The sequence below is a fragment of the Andrena cerasifolii genome, chromosome 5 (genome assembly GCF_050908995.1).
Source record: "Andrena cerasifolii isolate SP2316 chromosome 5, iyAndCera1_principal, whole genome shotgun sequence".
NCBI classification, from domain to species: domain Eukaryota; kingdom Metazoa; phylum Arthropoda; class Insecta; order Hymenoptera; family Andrenidae; genus Andrena; species Andrena cerasifolii.
Window position 1 is genome coordinate 15,122,878 of NC_135122.1, and position 20,462 is coordinate 15,143,339.

The 20,462-nt window shown below is 48.0% G+C and overlaps 1 protein-coding gene across 3 annotated transcripts in view; it reads left to right on the forward strand.

The window, feature by feature from the left end:
• The window catches only part of Tei (irregular chiasm C-roughest protein teiresias), a 283,055-nt gene that overhangs the window by 111,563 nt on the left and 151,030 nt on the right, over nucleotides 1–20,462 (forward strand). The gene's annotated exons all lie outside the window — the stretch shown is intronic.

The window sequence follows — 20,462 nt, forward strand, 5'->3', positions numbered from 1 at the left end:
CCAAATACATTTTTTTTCAAAACGACGTAACGCGTCAGTTAGCAAACTAATCCTTCCAGCTTCTGAAAAAAACTCAAGTTGTTTGGACCAATTCTAAAAAAGTTATGCGATTTTAAAAAGTGTCCGAATATTAATGCGAGTCAGTGTAAGCATAAATTTCAAGTAAATAAAATTTACAATTTCAATGAAAAAAGTTAAAGGTTGATAAGAGCGCGCGTGGAGGGTAGTAACCACGGTAACCGAATCGAGCGAAAAGCAGAATTAAACCCGTCCACTTTCGTTTATCGATAACCAATTCACTTCCCCATCGCGTCTCTAATTCTGTTAGAACTACAATCATACCATCAAAATTATCGCACCGGGCGATCGAGCGATCGCAAACTTTCGCTCGCCGGTCAAATTTTCCCTTAACAAGGACTCGTCCGTTCGGTACAGTCGGCAGCTGCGTGCAAAGTCTCCCAGGCAGGAGCACGCAGGAAACTCGAGCCGAGGACAGTAACACGTTCCTCCGTGTGTGTCCAAGATACGTGGGTAACGTTAGCCTCGTGTTACCTGAGAGAGAGAGAGAGAGAGAGAGAGAGGACTCGAAGATGAAGGAGAGGGAAACGGACAGAGGACGGTCCAGGACTATACGGCTGCTCCGCTGACAATGGCTCCCGTAAAACAGATACGGAGGAAAAGCGAAGCGTGGGGTTGGGGATCTCGTTGATAGAGGACAGGGTCGAATTTATGAGAGTTACCGGGTGTAAGAATAAGGGACCAGCCAGCCTTTATATCTCCGTTTTACTACCCTTCCCGAAGATTTGCATAACGCGCCCGGGCACCCACCACCTCCCGGCCGACGTGTGTCCCTTAGCGTTTTCCACGTTTTCTTTGCACCCGCAACGGCGACCTCTGGAGGTAAACGTTTCCCCCTTCGCCGCTGCTCCTGCTCGCGTTCGGCGGAGCCCGCAATAATGAGATGACTCGGTAACGAACTTCATTGGGACTAGCTCGAGCTCGAGGAATCCTTAAGGCACCAAGGGAATATTTTATGGGAAGTTAATTGGGATCGATCGGCACCGATCGCTTGACCTTTCGAGCGTGCACGCTCGCGGCTTCTTTCTACCGATGGAAACGGTTTAATTGGTTCCAGCGTTTTCCAGCTTTCGTTTCGAATTAATTACAGTTGTTTGTCCGGTTCCCTGTGTTTTTTTGTTCCCCTCCCTCCTTTTCTTTTTTGGTCTTTCATTCAACCAGGCAGGCTGTATTACACCCGACTCCCCTGCACATCGCTGTTGCATAGGCATTTTTTGCCCATCTCCCCTCCTCTGCCAGATTTATGAACACTTTGTCGCGTTTTATTGCGTACGGGCACGGTATATTAGTTATTGCACAGTAATTTCTTTCCACCGTGGAACTTATTGGTTTGATCTCCTCGGGTACGGCAGTATCCGATTTCGTTTGCAGTTTATTCCTCGGCCTCGCAGCCCCGATTCCAATCTGCACGCGTTTTATTTAGTGAGTCGAGGAGCGCGGAATTCCGATTCGCAGATACACGGTGCTTTCAAGGCAAGTATTATTTGCTCGTGCTTCTATCACGGTGGAAGTTAATTAGTCTTCCTTTGGCGGCACAGAAACGATGATCAATCCGCACTATTTAAATAATGCGCTGTTTTATATTAAAAGATTGTTACGCGGCGTTAACGGAAACACATTTCTGACGCTGAGATGCGTCGCTCGAGATTCCTTGATTCTCAGCGATCCCCGCCAAACAGAATAGAGCCGGCGCGGATCCAAGCTTAATTAAAAGATCACCGAAAGTTTCCAAAGAGCAAAGCGACTCGCGGACTGCTTTCGTTTCCGTGCCTGCGAATCGCTTCATTGGCTTTAATTTCGGCATTAGCTCCTCGTCACTCTCTCCCCGGGCCCTTGGTCTTTTTTTTCTCCGTCTAGCATCCCTTTTCCGCACGCTGCTGTGCCCCCGTTTTCTGATTTCGAAATCGACCGCGACGGAGGCGATGCTGCGGGGCAGCGCCTGTAATTGGATGATTCTGCTTTATTGACAGTGGAATTAACTCTTCCCCGAACGTGCTTCCCGCTTGAGATGCACGGTACGATTCCACCGCGCGTATTCCGATCCACAGCGAACCGGCTGGTTACATAGTTCTCACAGAATCGCGGAGAATCGCGACTAATTTTATTTCGCCCTCTCACCCGTTCCGCGGCGAGACCCAGAAATTTAATATCGCGTCCAGGCACTTCGCACGCGGGGAGAAATCACGCACAATCATCGGATTCCTCGGGAGACTCGTAGAGGGAAGCTGCGATTCTTAACGAAGAAGTATCGCCGGGTGGAAAAAAAAGGAGGAGCGCAGGTGAAGCAGAAATTGAGATCCCTTCGGGTAAACAGAGTCTCGAGTAAAGTATAGGAATCCGTATAGCACGCCAGCGAGCATTCGTCCATGTGATCGGCGCACGGTTAAAAGGGAACGGGTGCTATATGTCTGCGGGAAGAGGAGGAAGCGGTTCGAGGCGATGGTTCCCATCGCGACACTGGCTTGAAAACATCGAGAAAACTTCGAAGGGGAAGCAATAGTCACGAGTGGGAAGTTCTGAATGTCCACTAACAATCTGCGCCGTTAGAGAGCCAACCCACCGACCACCATTCTGTTTGGCTTCCAGCATTCTGTATCAACCCCTCCGAGCGCCGCTGCCGCCCCAGCCCACCCTTCCGCGTCCCCCTGCTTTATGGCAAGGAGATTCTAATTTACAGTCACGCTCCTGGACCGCTTCTCCTTTCCTCCTCACGATTCTTCTTCGCCCTATCTTTGTTCGGTCTATTACACCGTTGACCTACAAACTCCTTCTTCCACCGTCCACGACCCCTCTTCTCTCGCTCGCAGTGTACGGTCGGCGAAACTTTGATGGAGCACGACTTTGGGAAAATAGAAACGGCCATCAGATACGGCCGGATATTGCGATATTCGAGCGCCCAGTCGTCGTCGACAAGCTTGCCTGTCTCCCTTCGTTCATTTCGTTCACGATCAGATGATTCTTCCTAAAGGACCGTCGTAGAAAACAAAAACGAAGGGCCATTTATACGAATCGCAGAAATTTTCAAATTCTGCGAGTCATGGTCAACAGCCTCCTGAATGTATTCCACATTGTGATTCGCTATTAATCAGCTCGTCGCTTCGTCTACAAAGGAAATTATACCTCCCCGAGGTCGATGACTTTTCGACCATATTCGACAGCTTCCGACAGCGGATCATCCTCCATCCGCGGCTCCGAATCATCCCTCCAGATCGTTCTACGCTCCAGCGGACCCCCGGCGCCGATTTTTTCCTTTCCCTCGCCACCCTTTGTTCCCCTTTCTTTCTCACGCGCACGGAGAATGAGAATTCCGACTTGGCCGCACCAGAAACGCGCGAGATCGACGGGAATTTAATTAAAGCAACGCGCGTCAAATGGAAAGGGCGGGTCGGGTGCGTGTACGTGCTCAGGACCCGTCCGTGTGTTACACGGTCCGTGAGGATGAATCTTAAACCGGTCATCGGCTCGATCGGAACGCCACGGAATGCTGTTCTGTTACGCGGGCGGCTTAAAAAGTTTCCCACTTTGCAGGACACCGCGAGCCTCCGTCTTCATTGTTACTGGCGCCTGTACAGCGGCTGGGATAGAACGCCCGAGATGTCTGCTTCGATGCAGAACCGTTACACCGATGGCCGCTGAATCCATCCGCTCAAGCACGCCGCAAGCTGTTCTTCCGCGTTCACGGTGAACACAAGGCTCGCGAGTGCCGCGGAAGTTTTTGATGTCTTTTATGCAGTCGCACCGCCGCGATCGGCTTGCATCGTGCCACCGTAACGGATATTTGAATTTTATGCGACAGCTTATTTGTCAGCCGCACGGCGCGGAAATGGGGAACGGAAATGCTTCTGTTTCGAGGGGTGGTTTCGTATGGGTTTACGGACTTGAAAGGCGCGGCGCCGAGTAGTCCGATTGAATTTGATTTTATGTAGAGAAGATCGTGGAAACGTTTGTAGCTCAGTTTAGAGAGGTTTTAATTGAATGTTAGCAGGTGTTAATAGATATCGCTCCGCAGAAAATCCGTCTTCGCGAGCCGATTTTAATCCGCGCCGATCAGCTGCGAGAAATGCAATGCATATTCGGGATGCAAATGTTACAGCGATCGATGCTGACTGCATTGTTTGGCACTGTGTACTATCAAATATTGGTGAATCGAATCCCATAACGGATTGTTTATTTCCGCGTATAGTATGGTCAACATAAACTAGGATAAATAGCCGTCGAGCGAGTTACCAGTTATACCGCAAAGTATTTACACGTATCGGGCCCGATCGCGTGTCCACGTTAATTGTACGCGGGCGGCAAACGTTTACGTTTATTATCCGGTAACTCTTCCCGATGAGAGGTAACTTTAACCATTTCGCCGTGCGCGCTCCATTCGTTCAATATAAATTTATATAATTTACCTTGAAAGCGGCGCATAAATTATTGCACCGGCGCGGCGGGCTGTTTAAATAATCAGCGTTATAAGTTTCCGGGGGGGATAAAAGCGTGCCGCTTTATAGCTTCTTCTATTATAAACGCGACTGTTCGGTTATTTTCCGTTGGCCCCAGAATTATAGCGATTCTAATTTAGAGGTACACACGGAATTCCAGTCCGTAGCGCATAAAAGTCACCGGCGAAAAAGTTACGGCGCACGGAACGCTGGCCGCGCACGTGCATTCGAGACGTTTAATAAGTAGGTTAGAGAATGCATCGGAAATTATGGGATTGGGGGGATACGCTCGGTGTCGATCGAAACAGGGCTCCGGCAAAAGATGCGCGCAGAGGGAGCGCTCTTTCCTTCTTTTTCATCCCCCTGGCCGCTGGATCGGAGACGCTCCGAGCGCGGTATTCGGTGCAATGCACGGGCACGCGATTCAACGGATGCAGAATTTGGAGAAAAATCCCCTGTAGCAATGAAGCCTTTATTTCGATATCCGAACCGAACGGGCCAAATAATTTCCAGGCAGAAATTCACTGGCAAAGGTGGCGTTCAACGTAAGCAGGGATGCGTTCTCCATTGAAATTAGGATTAACGTCAGGGATCGTAATTTGAACTATGAGAATACCATCAGAATCGTGAACTAATACATTGCAGATGGGGGAGATATTTGGGCATGGTTATGCAGAAAGCTACCCGCCCTCAAAATGCTAAAAAAAATAACGAAACACGGTACGAATCCCATAATTTCGTGGTCTTTATTTTGCAAAAAATTAGAGGAAAAGGTGGTATTATGGCCCCCGCTGGTAATTGGACTCCCTCGTGATTTTCATGTTATAAACAAAACTATCTAGCGGATAATAGCGTTATCCACTCTGCACCTACTAGCTATATACACAGAGAAAAACATATGACATTAGATGGAGCATAGTCGTCGCTATAATAAGCATAAATAGTATAACCTGCAAAACGAAAGTTTTTCGTCGTCTCCAAGAGGAAGTATTTCTTGTAATAAGAAGAAATAAAATATACCCAATAGAAATAAAGCTACTTTTCTTTAACAACTCAAATCTTCCAACTAAATGTGTCTACTCAGTTTCATATTATCGAGGATTGGTAGCTTTCTGCATAATTAGGTCCATTTAAAATATTGAAGTAGCCGTTCTGGGGCATTTAAATCTACACCCTTCCTAAAAAAATAGCTAACCAATGCTTTTCCATGTGGCATAAGTAAACAAGAAATCTAGAAAATACAGAGATCCTACGATTGCTTTAAAGGATATTATCCCCGCAAGTGGTGTCTCTTACGTCGTCCGTCTGCAATATCTTAACATTTTCTACACAGCAGAGAATCCTCCCCGCCGGATAAGAACGTATCATCCACCCTCTCCGTATTTCGCCGCGACTAGGAGGACGGGAATGTGTGTCGCCTAATATCGAAAACGATCGGATTCCAAGCGAAATAAATCCCGGAGCGCACTTATCGCAGAGATGGGGCCGCGCGGTTTTTCGAAATAAACGCGCCCCTTTGCCGATGCTGCGAGTTATATTCGATAAATCTCGCCAGGCCCGCCGCGGCAACCGTTGAATTTGCCTTTCTTCGCCGTCTGGCCATTTTCTCTCCTCGACTACTTAAAGATTTACGGCTCGCTGGATTTGCACGTGAGATATTTATACCCCCTGCCAGGCTGCCGCTGCCGCGTTACAGGTAAACTGCCTCCGTGCAACCCGCGCGGCCGTACCTGCTCGTGACCCTCGATCGTGACAATTCGATTCGGCTTTATCCACGGTTAATTCCGTGGGCCAAGTCTGCGTCGTCGGCTCGTAATTGAATCGTCACGCACCGTGTAGGGCCATCGATTACTTCCCGCGGATGTCGAATCGCTGTGCACCTAGCTGCGCGACTAAATACGTGGGCATTTACTCCATACACGCCTAGCCTCTGTTACGATATCGTATACGACCGCCCGCGCTTATCGCATTCAATTACAGGCGCACGGAAGTGCAGGACCTGGGAATTTACTGGTCCCCGGACGAGTCTATGGAAAGTTCCCCCCGCGTTTCTTTGAAACGTCGATTCCCATGCCAGTCATCCTCCATTGTCATGAATTGCGAGCGATGCCAGCGAGAAATTTCAAATTCTATTCGGCTTACGATTAAAGTAGCTCGCGATTAGATTATCCGGCAGATTTTCATCACGTTGGTTAAAGTTTACGGTAGCTCGATTGGAGAATTTTATTAGTCAGATTCTCGATCGTGGTCAATAAACGGACGAGCCAGTTGCATAGAAACGGGTTTCCGATTCCTCTCGAGCGTATCTTGGGCCCGCTTATCCGGAGTCACGCTTTTCGTTAAAGATCTCGAGTCTTCTCCGGAGCGAGGCTCGTGCATAAAAGGCGCCTAAGCCTGAGCTCGACTGGCTCTTTCGCGAGAACGCGGACAATGCAGCCGACATTTTTTCTCCACTTGTACCGAGCCGGGCGAGAAGGGAACTGGTTCAAGTAGCCAAGTCGGAACGAACTGAATTGCGCCGTGGAGAAAGTTGCCGCCCCGTTTCTCGCCGTATCCTTTTACAACGGCCGACTGTTGGAAGTAATTTACCCTCGCCCCCGCTCGCAGTTAACGCATTACAATGTACGTGCTCGTAAATTCGTTTACTCCCCTCCAACCACCTCAGCGCCGGTGAATACTGACACGCGCCTCCGAAGGAGGATAACGAACTTCGATATTTCGTTCGTAATGCCTGAAGAGGAAGTAAGTTTCCTTCGAACGTTTCCGCGCCGGCTCGAGTCAAAAGCGAGTCGCAGCCGGCATTCTGCACAATCGCTGCAACACCGTGCGATGCATAAACTTTAACGATATTACAAGGCTTTCATTCGGGCGACATCTCTTACACGGCCGAGTCGCGATATTACGCATTATCAAAGTTACGAGTAATTTCTCGTTTCGCGACGCTGCGCTCCTTTGCGCTCGCTTTATTGAAAGGATAAAATCCTTATATCGTAGCGATGCGTCCTGATTGCCTGGCGTCATTTCATTTTTCCAATAAACCTTTTACGGCCGAGAGGCGAGTCTCTTTCTCCTTCTCTCTCTCTCTCTCTCTCTCTCGCTCTCTCTTGCCTGCCTCTTGGGCATTGCTCGACTCGCTCCCGAGAGCATTATGAACGAGAGAACAAATAGGGATGAAGGAACGAAACGCGAGGGAAGTGGCTGACGTGGGAGCGATGGGGGAAGCCGGGGGGTATGAAAGGGATGAAGATCGAGGAATGATAAGCGGATCATCTGTAATACCGTGGATCTTGTCACTTCGCGTCGTCAAGGTTAGAAGGCTCGGCTGGCCGAATCGATGACTATCAGTCTGCCCTTTGTCCGTGACTGGGCAAATCATCTTTGCCCGGATTATCGCATGTGCCTCGAACGCTTTGAAACTGGAGATTCGCTTGGTGGTTCGCTTAAATCTGAGCTTTCGCGCGCATTGCGACACGCTTCGCCACACCTTCTGTATGTTCTAGCTCACTCGGGCCTCTTCGAAGAAGATTTCGTGTCTAAGTTCACTAACAACTCCATTCTGGCTCGGCCCAATCAACTCGAATTCTCTACACGCGCCTTGCTTCATCCCACTTGCACTCGCGAAATATTGCAGACTAACACTGTTCGTTTTTCTTTTCGAAAAAGAAACCTCGTTCATCCCCTTCGCAGTCGAAAGCTTGAAACTTCGTTTACGCGACGAACCGTCCAGCAGAGATCCAGAAACGAACGCAACATTATCGCAACTGGATTTGCGGCGATCGATAGCCCGTTTTTCCACGGTATCGCGGCGTTTATCCGCTCGATCATCGTCGCGTGTAATCTTTCCGCCCCCGGGGAACCCTCGTTCCACGAACCCGCTGACGTTCGGTGTAATCGGTGTCGCCTGAAGCACCCTTAAAGGACGTTCTAAACAGTGGCGGAAGGGTGTGTAACGGCATAAATCAATGACTTAACGCGAGTCATGCTACTTTCTTCGAGCAGCCAGCCTCGCGTCGGGTTGGCCGGGTGGGCGGGTGGATAGCTGGAACAAATTCGCCCGTGAATTACTTGCCTTCCCGAATTCCCCGGGCCACCTACAATAATTTATTTCCCGTGGAATTCGTTGCATTCTGGCTCGGTGATAAATTAAGAGGGGTTCAATTGTTTCAAGGGAACGATCCTGCGGCTGGCTGCCGGCGGTTTGTCCCGCTGCGAGCGCGAAAAGTGGCCGAGGCCATCGGACAATGATCGTTTCTTCCTGCTCGCGAATACGAACGATTTCATCATCGGAGCTCGCTAACAAGGGAAAAACCGAACGGCGCAGGAGAAAGGAGCGCGATAGGAGCGTGTCGATTCTCTCTTCTTCTTCTTCTTTTTTTCTGGCAACACACAGCCGCGAGAATTAACGGGGGAGTTTCTGGCGGATGTGCGGGGGACGAGGGGCGAGTCGCGTCGCTGTCGAATCGATATTCGCCCGACGCGGGAATCGTAATCCGCCGGTGGACGGGCAAAGACAGCCAGGCGTTTTTCCGCCAGCCCTGGGCGAATAATATCGCGCGGCAGCGCCGCCGGTAATCATCGCGACATCCCGAAATATTGTGAAACACTAATGGTCGCGTAACTAATGGAGAGATCCGAAATGGCGGCGAGAGCCGCGGCCGTCTAATGGGCCGAAAAATTTGCATAACACGCGTTTAATGTATCCGCGGCGGTAGAGATATTACGGCCGGCAGGATAAATGTGCGCGTTCTATCGCGGAATTACTGATACACGTCCTCGCCGGCGCCCGCCCGGCGCGTCGGTCAAAGAGCTTTGAAATGCTTTTCATTCCGCCCCGCCCCGTGGCTCGATTAATATTCGTTGTGTCATCGTCCGATCCACGGGATCTCCTGATTATCCCACTGTGTCACGGTCTCTCCGCGAGCATTCGTCGCCAAGTTATTCGAGGGGGCATTAAGATACAATTAATAGCCAGCCGCTGGTCCTCGTCGTTGATAGATTGGAGCGCGGGGGGGGGGGGGGGGAAGCTGACGCTCCCGAGCTCCGGTGAGAACGAAACGGAAGACAGCCGGCGTTTAATCGATCCTCAAGTCGCGTTAAACTACTAGAAGGGCACGGCTGTGCTTGTACCTTTGTCGCGCTCTACATTCTCGATATGAATCGGGAGCAATTAAGCCGTTTGAAGTGGACCATTATGAGATGAGATAGGAGGGCGACGGTAAAAGGTGACACTTGAGGGAACTGCTCGTTCTGCGTTCCGCGAGACGCGAAAGCCCAGTAAGCAAAGGACGATAAGAAGAGGGTGGAACAAAGGAGACGGGCCGGGGTATATTGAGCGTGTATATGCGCGCGTGTGGGGGAGGTCTCCTCCAGTGGCACGGAAAGGCTGGAGACGAGGGATATCCGGTTGCTCCTTTTGCAAATACTTGAAATCGCGCCGCGTCGTCGGGCGAGAACGCTCGGCCCCGCACCAGCTGTACAATGGAATTTTCAATATTGTGCCGGGAGATTGCCCTGATTAATGAGACGACGTGGCCCTTGGAGACATTGTTCGTTACCGCATGCGGCCGCTGCGTGGCCCGCGCAACCGGCAAGACATGGCCACGCCGAATATACCTATTATATGTACGCCGGCAATTGATTTCCTGTCCACATTGCGCGATACAACCGCGTTATTACAATTAACGGCCCGTTCTGTACGGAGATATTAGAAGATAGGGATCTAAGGGTCCTCCACAGTCCCATCGAAAGATCTATGCGTCAGTCTCTTCTAGCGGCTACTGGGTCAGGCCTGATTTCAATCAGGACTTGAAACGGTTCAGAAAATAACTGTTTAAAACTGTTATATAAAGGTTCTGATTAAAACGGTTATGGAGAACTTTTATTCCAAATGACTGTTATGAAGAACCGAAATTTCCAACTATTATCTGTTTCGCTTACGGTTCCCCATTTCCCTCTTCGTATCAGTTTCAAAACCGTTATTTTTTCGGTTCTATATCGGTTCCGAAACGGTTCCAGAATCAATTCTTATATCGACTTTTCCCTAATTGATATCATTCATTATCGCAGCTGTAGATTGCTGTAGATGTTCATTTTTTTTTTACAAAATCCTTATAGAAACAGGAGAAACTTTTAACTTCCTATTCTGAATGATATGGTGTGTGTGAATGTAAACAATATGTAGCTGATTTATTTATTTCCACGCTTTATTATATATGATATGTATAAATGTTTCTTCTTTTTCTACAACGATTTTGTAAAGAATATGCACATATTCAATTAGGGAAAAGTCGATACAAGAATTGATTCTAGAACCGTTTCGCAACTGATATAGAACCGAAAAAATAACAGTTACGGAAGGAAATAGGAACCGTAACTGAAACAGGAATAATAGTTGGAAATTTCGGTTCTTCATAACAATTACACAAAATAAAGGTTCTTCATAACCGTTTGGAGAACCGAAATCGATATTATAACAGTTTTCAAGCCCTGATTTCAATTGCAATCTTCTTAACAGAGCAAGTAGAATATATAGGGTAAGTCAGGGAGGGATGGGCAATGACACTTTTTTTCCATTTGTAAAATTTCTGTATTAAATAAAATTTTTTCGTTTACTGATATTAACGGATATCTAGACAAAGGATTGAAGTTTTGTTCTGCATCATTTTCTTTGCTTTATTTCAAATACGTTAGCTGTTGGAGGCTCCAAACGAAACTATGACCCCTATAATCTCTCCCGGACTTACCGTACGTAACACAGCGCGCCTGAGCCTTCCTCACGGTATCTAATGACTAACCTGCGACCATAAATTCGAACCACTGCAAGGAAAGGAGAGCAGGGTGAGGGGTGAGTGGCGGATACGCGATAATCCGAAATTCCTTTCCCGATTTCACAGCCGCGCGATTTCCTGCGACGCGTTAAAAGAACGAATGCCGAAAGCTGGCTGCGGAATTTCCTTTATCCTCCTGTCTGCAGCTAGAATCCTTGCATCACTGAATACTAGATAGCCTGGCCAATAGCGGGGAGCCTTTCTACTAAAGAATCCCCTCGATACGAATACTTGCAGGGGGAAAAGCTCGTGGCTCGTTCGAGGGTCCAATCACGGACATATACACAAGAAAAGGTGCGAAAATTTAATTCGTCAACAGTGCCTGCAGATACTTTATTAGAGTGCGCCGAAGTAGGTACAATACTTGCGCTCCTTCAGTCCCTCTGGCCAGTTCTTAACAAATACATACTGCACCTACGCCCACTGGAATTGCGCAGTCCGTTCGACAGGAAAACGTATACAGGACGGGGAGAAGTTGCTCGCAGGGAGCAACCTGTTACAGCGACGCAGCGAGAAACACAGCGAATTCCGTCCAACAGCCGACGAACGGATAAATTCGTTAATTTCCCCGCGAGGCTGGGACCCTGAACTTCCGCGGAAACGTCGCTCCGGAGCAGGCTCCGCGGTAATATTATTTCCAAGTTCCTTCGACGACTTACGGTGTAACGAGTGGAAGGGTCGCCGCGGCGGAGTCCCTTTCAGTGCCTTTGAGTCCCAAGGGATTTGAATCTTTCCTGTTAATTAACTTCCACTTCGATCTTGTAATTACTTTTAAGGTGCGCAGGCCAGCCGATGCTCGCCTATTAAAAAACCAATTCAGCCGACGGATTTCGAGCGTGCATACTTAAGGCTACCATATTTGGAACTTGCCAAACTTAGATTTAAGTGTCGTTTCGAATTAGTATCTCTGGGGTCCAAATGTCGTCTAGTGAAGATTCAGGGTGACATATTCGGGGGATAACTACCTTCGCGCTTCCTTCTCCTACGTCGCACCCCATTATTATATTTCTCTTCCTTCTGAAATCCGCGCACTTCCGACTCTCTCCTCTTTCAGATGTTCTTGTAAATCTTTTCTGCTGCTTCATCCGTTATAAAGCTATACCTGTAACCCACTTTGCGGTCTGGTCAGTATGTCCTGTCTTCTTTTCTTTTATTAATTTTCCTGTATTAATTTAAGCCTAGGTTCAGTTATCGTCTTAGGTTAAGCTGAAGAACAGTCCCTGACTGAACTTCGTCTTTGCGTTTGTCTTTGTTTACCTCCTTTCTGTTGTTTTCTGCTTGTGCTGTGCAATAAAGGCGTTTAATAGTAATAATAATAATTAATTGCATAAAAAGGATCACTCGTTCGGACAGGTAGCTATCTTCGCTTCCTTTATCCAATAAAATGTGAGTGTCTTTGGTATTTTCGGAGTCTCGTAAATCTTCTGGTAGCAGGTAGATAAAATTCCCACGGATAGAATAAATTTCTTCGTTCGATATTATTTTAAATCGAACGAGTATCCCGGCGATCAATTTCGGGTACAGTAACGTTCCCCTCGGACGTATTCTCCGTCGTAACTGCGAGCCCAGCGATTCCCATCCTGACGCATATGCATACCGGCAGCGGCAAAGGACTTAATCAAAAGATTTACGGATAATCCTTGCAGAATAACCGGCGCGCTCAGCATGCAAATGGCCGAAGGAATCGAACGGCCGGCTCCGCCGCGGCGGCGGTCCGATTCTTTTTAGAATTCAAGCACCGCGCCCGCGTTCTCAAGTGACCAATTACGCCTGAGGAAAGGGAGTAATTCCGGCCAGGATTTCACGCGCACGTTTGCGCACGCGAGCAGAACGGTTCGTGCTCACGCGTGCGTGCTGTCCTCGCGTCGATCTCCGCTTCTGATCCCATTAATTTGTCTCTTTCCGCGGCCCCATAAATGCCCTTGCATCTTTCACGCCGTGATTTTGCACACGTCCAGGCTCTATCATCCAAGCAGCTCTCGGACTTGGAACAAATAGGTGGATAGGAGCAGATTCAGTGGGTGAATTCAGGATTTAATTTTGGGGGGAGTCGAGTTAAACGGATGAAAATATTATTAATGGAAATTCAATGAAATTCATTAGGTTATTATAAAAATTGATTTGGAGAATAAAATCCAGTTTCCTTTTCTTTTTACAAAGCTCTTGAATCACTTCAGTCGTGGTTAGGTACACTAATCACCTTTTCTTTTATATAAATACACTTTTATTTAATTATAATTTTCATTTATTAAATAGGGAATTTATTCTTCAACGAAAATCGACCTCGCAGAATCCTTAGCAACATAATTAAGTACCTAGTGCTCGAAGACAGGAATACACTGGGTATAATGTTGCGTCGTCGAAACGTCACTCTCTGAGGCAATCAAAACGATCTTTAACAGTTCCCAGCGGGCCCATAACGAGTGGGATATTGCACTATGAAAAAAGAAAGGGGGCAAGTGCTGGAAGAGGGGCTTTGATGGACGAAGGAGAAGCTCATGCAGGGCACAGAGGCGGGAGGAAGAAAGAGAGATGGAATGAAAGCGAGTGGAACAAAGAGAAGGCGCGAGAGAGGGTGGCAAAGTTTCGAGAGGTGGATGCAATTCGTGGCGGAAGCGATGAATGATCGGCAACAATGGGAGTCAATCAGGTGGGCGTATTCACGTGAGTGAATCGGTTCGATTATCCGGTACGAGGCGATCAACGGCGCCAACGGGCCACGGTTGGGCCGGTCCCTGCATCAAAACCGCTTTTGGATTTGCACGGTCGCGCGAGGCTGCCGCGTGTTTCGTCGAGTGGTTAGGCGGCGGCGACGGTGGGTAGCTAGGCTGACTGAACGTTGCAACGACGTTACCGTAATAGGGTCCGATTAAGATGCAAATTCGGGGCTGGGTCTCCGCCCGACAATTTAACCCGGTAACCGGGCTAATATTAAATAAAATGCAGGCCGGACTGCGGTGGTGGCGGGCAGGCGCGAGGGAAAGCCAGAGGGAGCCGCCTTCGGGGGCCGCACGACGCTTGAAAGCGGGTAATTCTCATTTTGAGAAATTATTATTAAATTTCGTCGTGCTCCCTCGCCCGTTCATCTACCCTGCCGTCCTCTCTCTCTCTCTCTCTCTCTCTCTCTCTCTCTCTCTCTCTCTCTCTCTCTCTCTCTCTCTCTGTCTGTCTATCTCTCTGTCTCTCTGTCTCTTTTTACAGCTTCCATCACTTTTCTCGTACCACCCTCTTTGTTTCTTGCCCCAAAAGAACCTTCCCTCTGGAGTTTAACCCGAACCTTGAAGTCGCTGCGCAATTAAGCAGACGAATACCATGCCGAGGATGGCACCCTGGAACCTTTCACACCACTTTCCTCGTTTCACTTACCATCAGATCACTTTCGACGGACGCGTTCAGTTTTTTGCTGAATTTCATTGCCCACCTTTCCCTACATACCGCGTCTCCGTTTGTGGAACTATTTCCGCGCGCAACGTTTGCGCCGGAAGACGAGCGAACGCAATTATTTCAGCCCGTAAAAGTTAACCGGGCGAATTCCGAAGCCACTCGCCGCGAAACTTGCGCCGTCCCCGGGGGCGTTTGTTGCTGGAAAGTGAATTATACAATACTCTAGGCGGTCCCGTTATCTTCCTCCCCCGTCCCGATCGTTTCCTCTTTTTAGTTTCGGCGGGGACGGCGGAATATCGACCGCGAACCTCGAACGGATTAATTCGATAGCCGCTAAAAGCCCCCCACGTCCCCCTTCGGAATTTCGTTGGACGACGCGGCTGCACCCTCGGCGCAGCCTTTGTGCCGCGCAGACACCGCGGTTACTTACAGCTAATGCGAAAATAATTAAGTTGAACTGTAATTTCCCCTCGTGTCGTTCGCGCGGAATCTCAAAGGGGCCGGGTGCACCGAGCGGTGTGCATTTTTAATCGGACGCGGAAGTTGACTCCCGGCCCGTTACATTAGGTAATTGTGTCACTAATCACCTGCCCGTGCTCGCATCCTCAAGGTGGGGGAAAAAAATCCGCCGCTTTCGAGGGCCGTCCCGCGAACTTTGTCCCGCCCCTGAAGGGGAAAATTTGCACTTCGCGCGAGACGCGTGGCAAACGAAGGCCCTTCAGCCTCGCGTTTCTGCGTACACTATCGTTCGTCACTCCCGTGTCAAGCGTCCGTTTGATGTGCCACCCCCTGTCCTTGTTTGCTCGCGCATGTTTGGAAACTGTAACGGTTTTCAGACACACCGGAGTCCCGCGTATAAATTTCCCCCGGGGGAGGGTTTGCTCTTTGTTCAATAGGGTGTAAAAGGTGCAATACACTTTGACGTGTACCATACAGATTTATTTCACACGCTGTAAGAGTGTGCGCGGAACAGGCGGGTTCAGTTTATCAAGGACGAAACACCCTTGTGTGGGGGCAGTTGCAGGCAACTCATCGATCTTCCTTACGTGCCCGAGTTAATCCGAAAAGCGACGCTATTTGCGGGTTGACTCGGCGCATAAACGTAACGGGAACAACTGCTACGGGCTGGCGGCGTAAGTGGCGCGAATTTTCGTCTCCTAATCTCCCGGGGTGTGCATCCCGCAATAAAACCGGGCGGGCGGCGGTTGCATTACCACTGAAATTCTTGGCTACCGCTTAGACGCGGCCGGGAGGGAGGCAAATTCATACGGGAAGCCTCAGAAAAGTGCAAATAAGATTACACGCGCCTTGGAGCCGCCTCGGAGTCACCTTTCAGCTTCCACTGGCCCCCCCGACCGCGGCTGAAACAAAAGTAACTGGAGTGCGCGACTTCGGAACGGAGGGGGCGAATGCGAGCAGACGCGAACAAATGCTCAGCCACCGTGGAAGGCTCCTCGTGCCCCGTGCACCCTTCCGTTCTCGTTCGCGTGCATCCTGAAATTGATCTTCGAAACGGGCAAGCATACACACGCTGGAAACTCGCGATTTATCGCTGTTCCCGGCCGCTGCTCGCGACACGTGTACGCGCGGCCGCGTTGCCCGCTGAATTTTTGCGCGATTTAAACCGTGTTTCACCGCGAGACACGATATTGCGTTAATATCTCCATTCACCTTTTGTCATAATAATTCAATCGTGGATTGCAATATCGTAAAGTCTCATGTATGCCACGAAACAGACAAAAGCGTTTTCTTTATCTTCTGTTAGGTATAGCGATTTCTTTTATATATCTATGAATGGTTTCCCGTCGATAATAATAGTAATAATAATAATAATAATAATAATAATAATAATAATAATAATAATAATAATAATAATAATAATAATAATAATAATAATAATAATAATAATAATAATAATAATAATAATAATAATAATAATAATAATAATAATAATAATAATAATAATAATAATAATAAAAATAAAAATAATAATAATAATAATAATAATAATAATAAAAATAATAATGATAATAATGATAATAATGATAATAATGATAATAATTATAATAATGATAATAATGATAATAATGATAATGATAATGATAATGATAATGATAATAATAATGATGATAATAATAATGATAATGATAATGATAATGATAATGATAATAATGATAATGATAATGATAATAATGATAATGATAATGGTAATGATAATAATGATAATGATGATAATAATAATATATGTGGGATCAGAAACCCCCTTAAGAGGGAGTCCGGAATAAGAGATCTCGAAGGATCGACTTTGGCGACATTGGTAAGGCGGCTGGCCAGAGGACCCGAACATCGTGGGTTCGAGTCCCATCGCCCGAGGTGTCCTTTTTTCCGTGGCTCCCGTACATATAGGAATTACGATACCTAATTCTCCTACATATGTAGAGATAGGTACCTGCTTATACTCACAGAATCGGAAACCTGCCAGCAGCCCATTGGCTGAAATGTAACAATAACCCGTTTCCCTCGACAGAACTTCGAACTGCGATCGTGGTGCCCGTAACTCACTAAAGGACAGCCCGACGACGTTGGAAAAATCGTTTCCTTCGGTAATCTCCAGAGCCGCTTACAAGTTTCGCCCTCGGCCGCTTGACGACGTCGTAAATACTGGACGGGGAAAAGTGGGTCGACGCGCGTACGGGGGGTAGATCGACGGTGACATACGCTGGGCAGACCCAGCGGGGGTGAATTACGAATCCGCGGTGGACGAGCGCGGTTTGAACTCCGCGGGAAAGAGGAGTATATCGCGGCAGAGGAAACCGAAAGTTCCGCGCGACTGCCAATCCCCTCGAGCGTATCTCAGCGCGTCGTTCGTTCGGCTTCCTTCCTATCTTTTCCAGCGCGGCGGCGCGCTGCTTTCCCCGTTTCGTTTCGCCTTCCTCCAGTTCCGTTCGAACTCGTCTGCCGTTCCATTGTTCGCGCGATTTTCACGGCTCAATGGCGACGAACAGCCACGCCGATGGTCTGCCAAGTTCGTCGGCAAACTTCGCGGCAGCTTTCAAGCAAACGCGCCCTCGGTCAGACGCATTCGACCGCAGCCAGAACGCCGCGGTTAACCGAGCCCCCGCGGCTCTCGCGGAAAAATACTTGGCCGCAGAGTGAAAAGTCGCTTCTCCGGGGCACCGGGTATAAAGTTTTCCGAGCTTCGGACAGGGACGTGCGACGGAATTGCAGGATACTCGACAGCGGTGGAGGATTAGGGATTGGATCGTTCTTGACCATTAAGGGACGGAGGGACGATTCTTCGTGCCGAGGGAGGAATTCATTGAGCAGGATGACTCGATTTGGATTTCACTGCGAGTCCAGCAATCCGATTTCTCCTACGTAATAATTCAATCGAAGCTTATCCTTGCTCTCTGACTCCCGATGTCGCGGCAGATCCAACGGAAGGTCAGGGGAGCTTAAAGTTTGTTAGGAAGGAACGTTCTACAGCTTCCCGCGGAATTCCACTGGATTTCACGGAAATCCTATGGTTTCAGGCCAGCCAAAGAAATTTCTCACGCGTATTACAGTTTCGCGGAAAACATTCCCACGGAATAGGCGCGCGTAGAATGTTCAGAAACATGTATAAATTGCACCGTGGCGTTGATCATGCACGCGTTTCCCGCATTCCATCGCAACGCTGTTTGTCCACTCTTTGAAATATCCCGACGTGCAATCAATCAATCCCTGGACCGTGAGATAAATCTTCCTACGATCGATCGTGAGCGACGAGCCGTGGTGAAGCGAATACCGTGATAGGCATTGGGGTTTCGAAAACTGTCGCGAGGGAAAGCGCGTGTTATTTCCCTTGGAAGCTTTGCGCCTTGTTGGCGAGACGTAACGTGTCTTATTGGCTCAAGCGAGCCTAAGCAAAGGGTCGCAGAGGAAACGTTAATTCTTTTTTTATCCCTCCGTCGTGGAATCTCGAATGTGTCGAGATCTTTAACGATCTAGCGTCGTGCCAGGACGGCGCTTTGTGTACTCGCATCACGGTAATTCTTCACTGTCTTCAGGAAGCGTTTCCCATGGAGCCGGGTCGTTATACGAGACACCGTTCAAGCACCTACACTCGAGCGGGTCTGTTACATTATATTCAGGATTTACTATCGCCCCTTTGTCAGCGTTCAAAATGGCCGAGGAAATCGCGCGCAACGCCCTACGTAACCGGTTGCGTTTATATTTTTCATGCCGAGCATCGTTTCTCTCCGGTGACATTTAAAAAAAAAGAAAGAAGAAGAAAGACAACAAAAAAACACAAAAGATTCGTTTGTTGGTGATCGAACGTTTCCCAGGATTGAATTAAAAAGCGAGAACGAGCCGCGCACGAAAATTCGGAGCGCTGTAAAAATTGTCGGTTTTTCCCTGAGTTTTCAAAACCCCGTGGAATACATTCGATTTAGCGACATCCAGCGTGCTCGATTTGGAACTCGAACGAAGTTGTGACTTGTCCCCGAACACTTCCGCCACAAATATGTTGCGAACGTAGTAAATATGGAAACGTTTGATCAGCGATGCGGAGTTGTTGACATTTAATTGGTATCGCTTGCAAATAGAGACAGTGTCGTTGTTATTTTTGCTAGCAGTATCCCTCTGTTGAACGTGTTTAGCTTAACGGGGGCACGCCACCCAGAAGCCGCTAAAAAGTTTCGGATTTGTTTGTTCGTATAAATAAAAATATTAGGCTTGGATATTTTACACAGTGTTAAAGCAGTCTTATTTTGATTGAACAAATTTTTTTTATGAAACTGGCCCGCACTCCTGGGAATGACAGGACCATCTGAGAAGGAAATACAACAAAGATATATAAACAGGAATATATTCTATACAACCTAGCGTAGGATTTTCCCAAAATTCGAATTACTTTGGAAATTGTAGCAGTTTGAAGAATTGACTTTAATTTTTTACATAAAAATTTGCACTGAAATGCTTGTAAAAAATCGAATAATTGAAATATCAATAAAATCCTACGCTAGGTTGTAGAGAATATATTCCTGTTTATATATCTTTGTTGTATTTCCTTCTCAGATGATCCAGTAATCCCTGCGAGTGTGAGCTAGTTCTTTTTGCGGTGCTGCGGAAAGCCATTTTGTTCGCCGCTATTTTGTACAATTTTCCATAAAAAAAAAATTCTTCTATCAGAATAAAGTTTGCTTTAACACTACGCAAAAAATCCAAGCCCAATATTTTTATTTATACGAACAAAAAAAATCCCAAACTTTTTAGTGGCTTCTGGGTGGGGTTCCCCCTTAATCCTGGGAGGTTCCCGTGTTCGGAGGTGAATTCTCGATCGTTCGTGATTCCCAAAGATCGGTGTAAAACGCTCGTTCGATGCGAACCCGCTGTGCGAGTTCTTTTGCACTCGCGAAAAACGTGCTTCCCTGACCCATTCCACGTCGCGCCGACGTGCCTCCGCTTTGCATACCTAGCGAGCTTAAACGTTTCCCCGGAAGTTCCCCGGTGTCTTCGTCACCTCATTTTCATTCGTTCGCGGAAACAGTGTCGCGCAAATAGGTGGCTGCTCCGGCACTCGGCTGCTCGCTGCTGTTCCAGATAATTGCCGCGGTGGTCGGCCCGCAAACAAATTACAGGTGAGCTCTTCTCGAAAGAGAAGTCTCTCTTGATACCGCAGGCACGAAAAGCTCGCGTGATATCTTGCTTCTGAATACGATGGACGAGCAGAATTAACGCGCATATGTATATCCCAAAA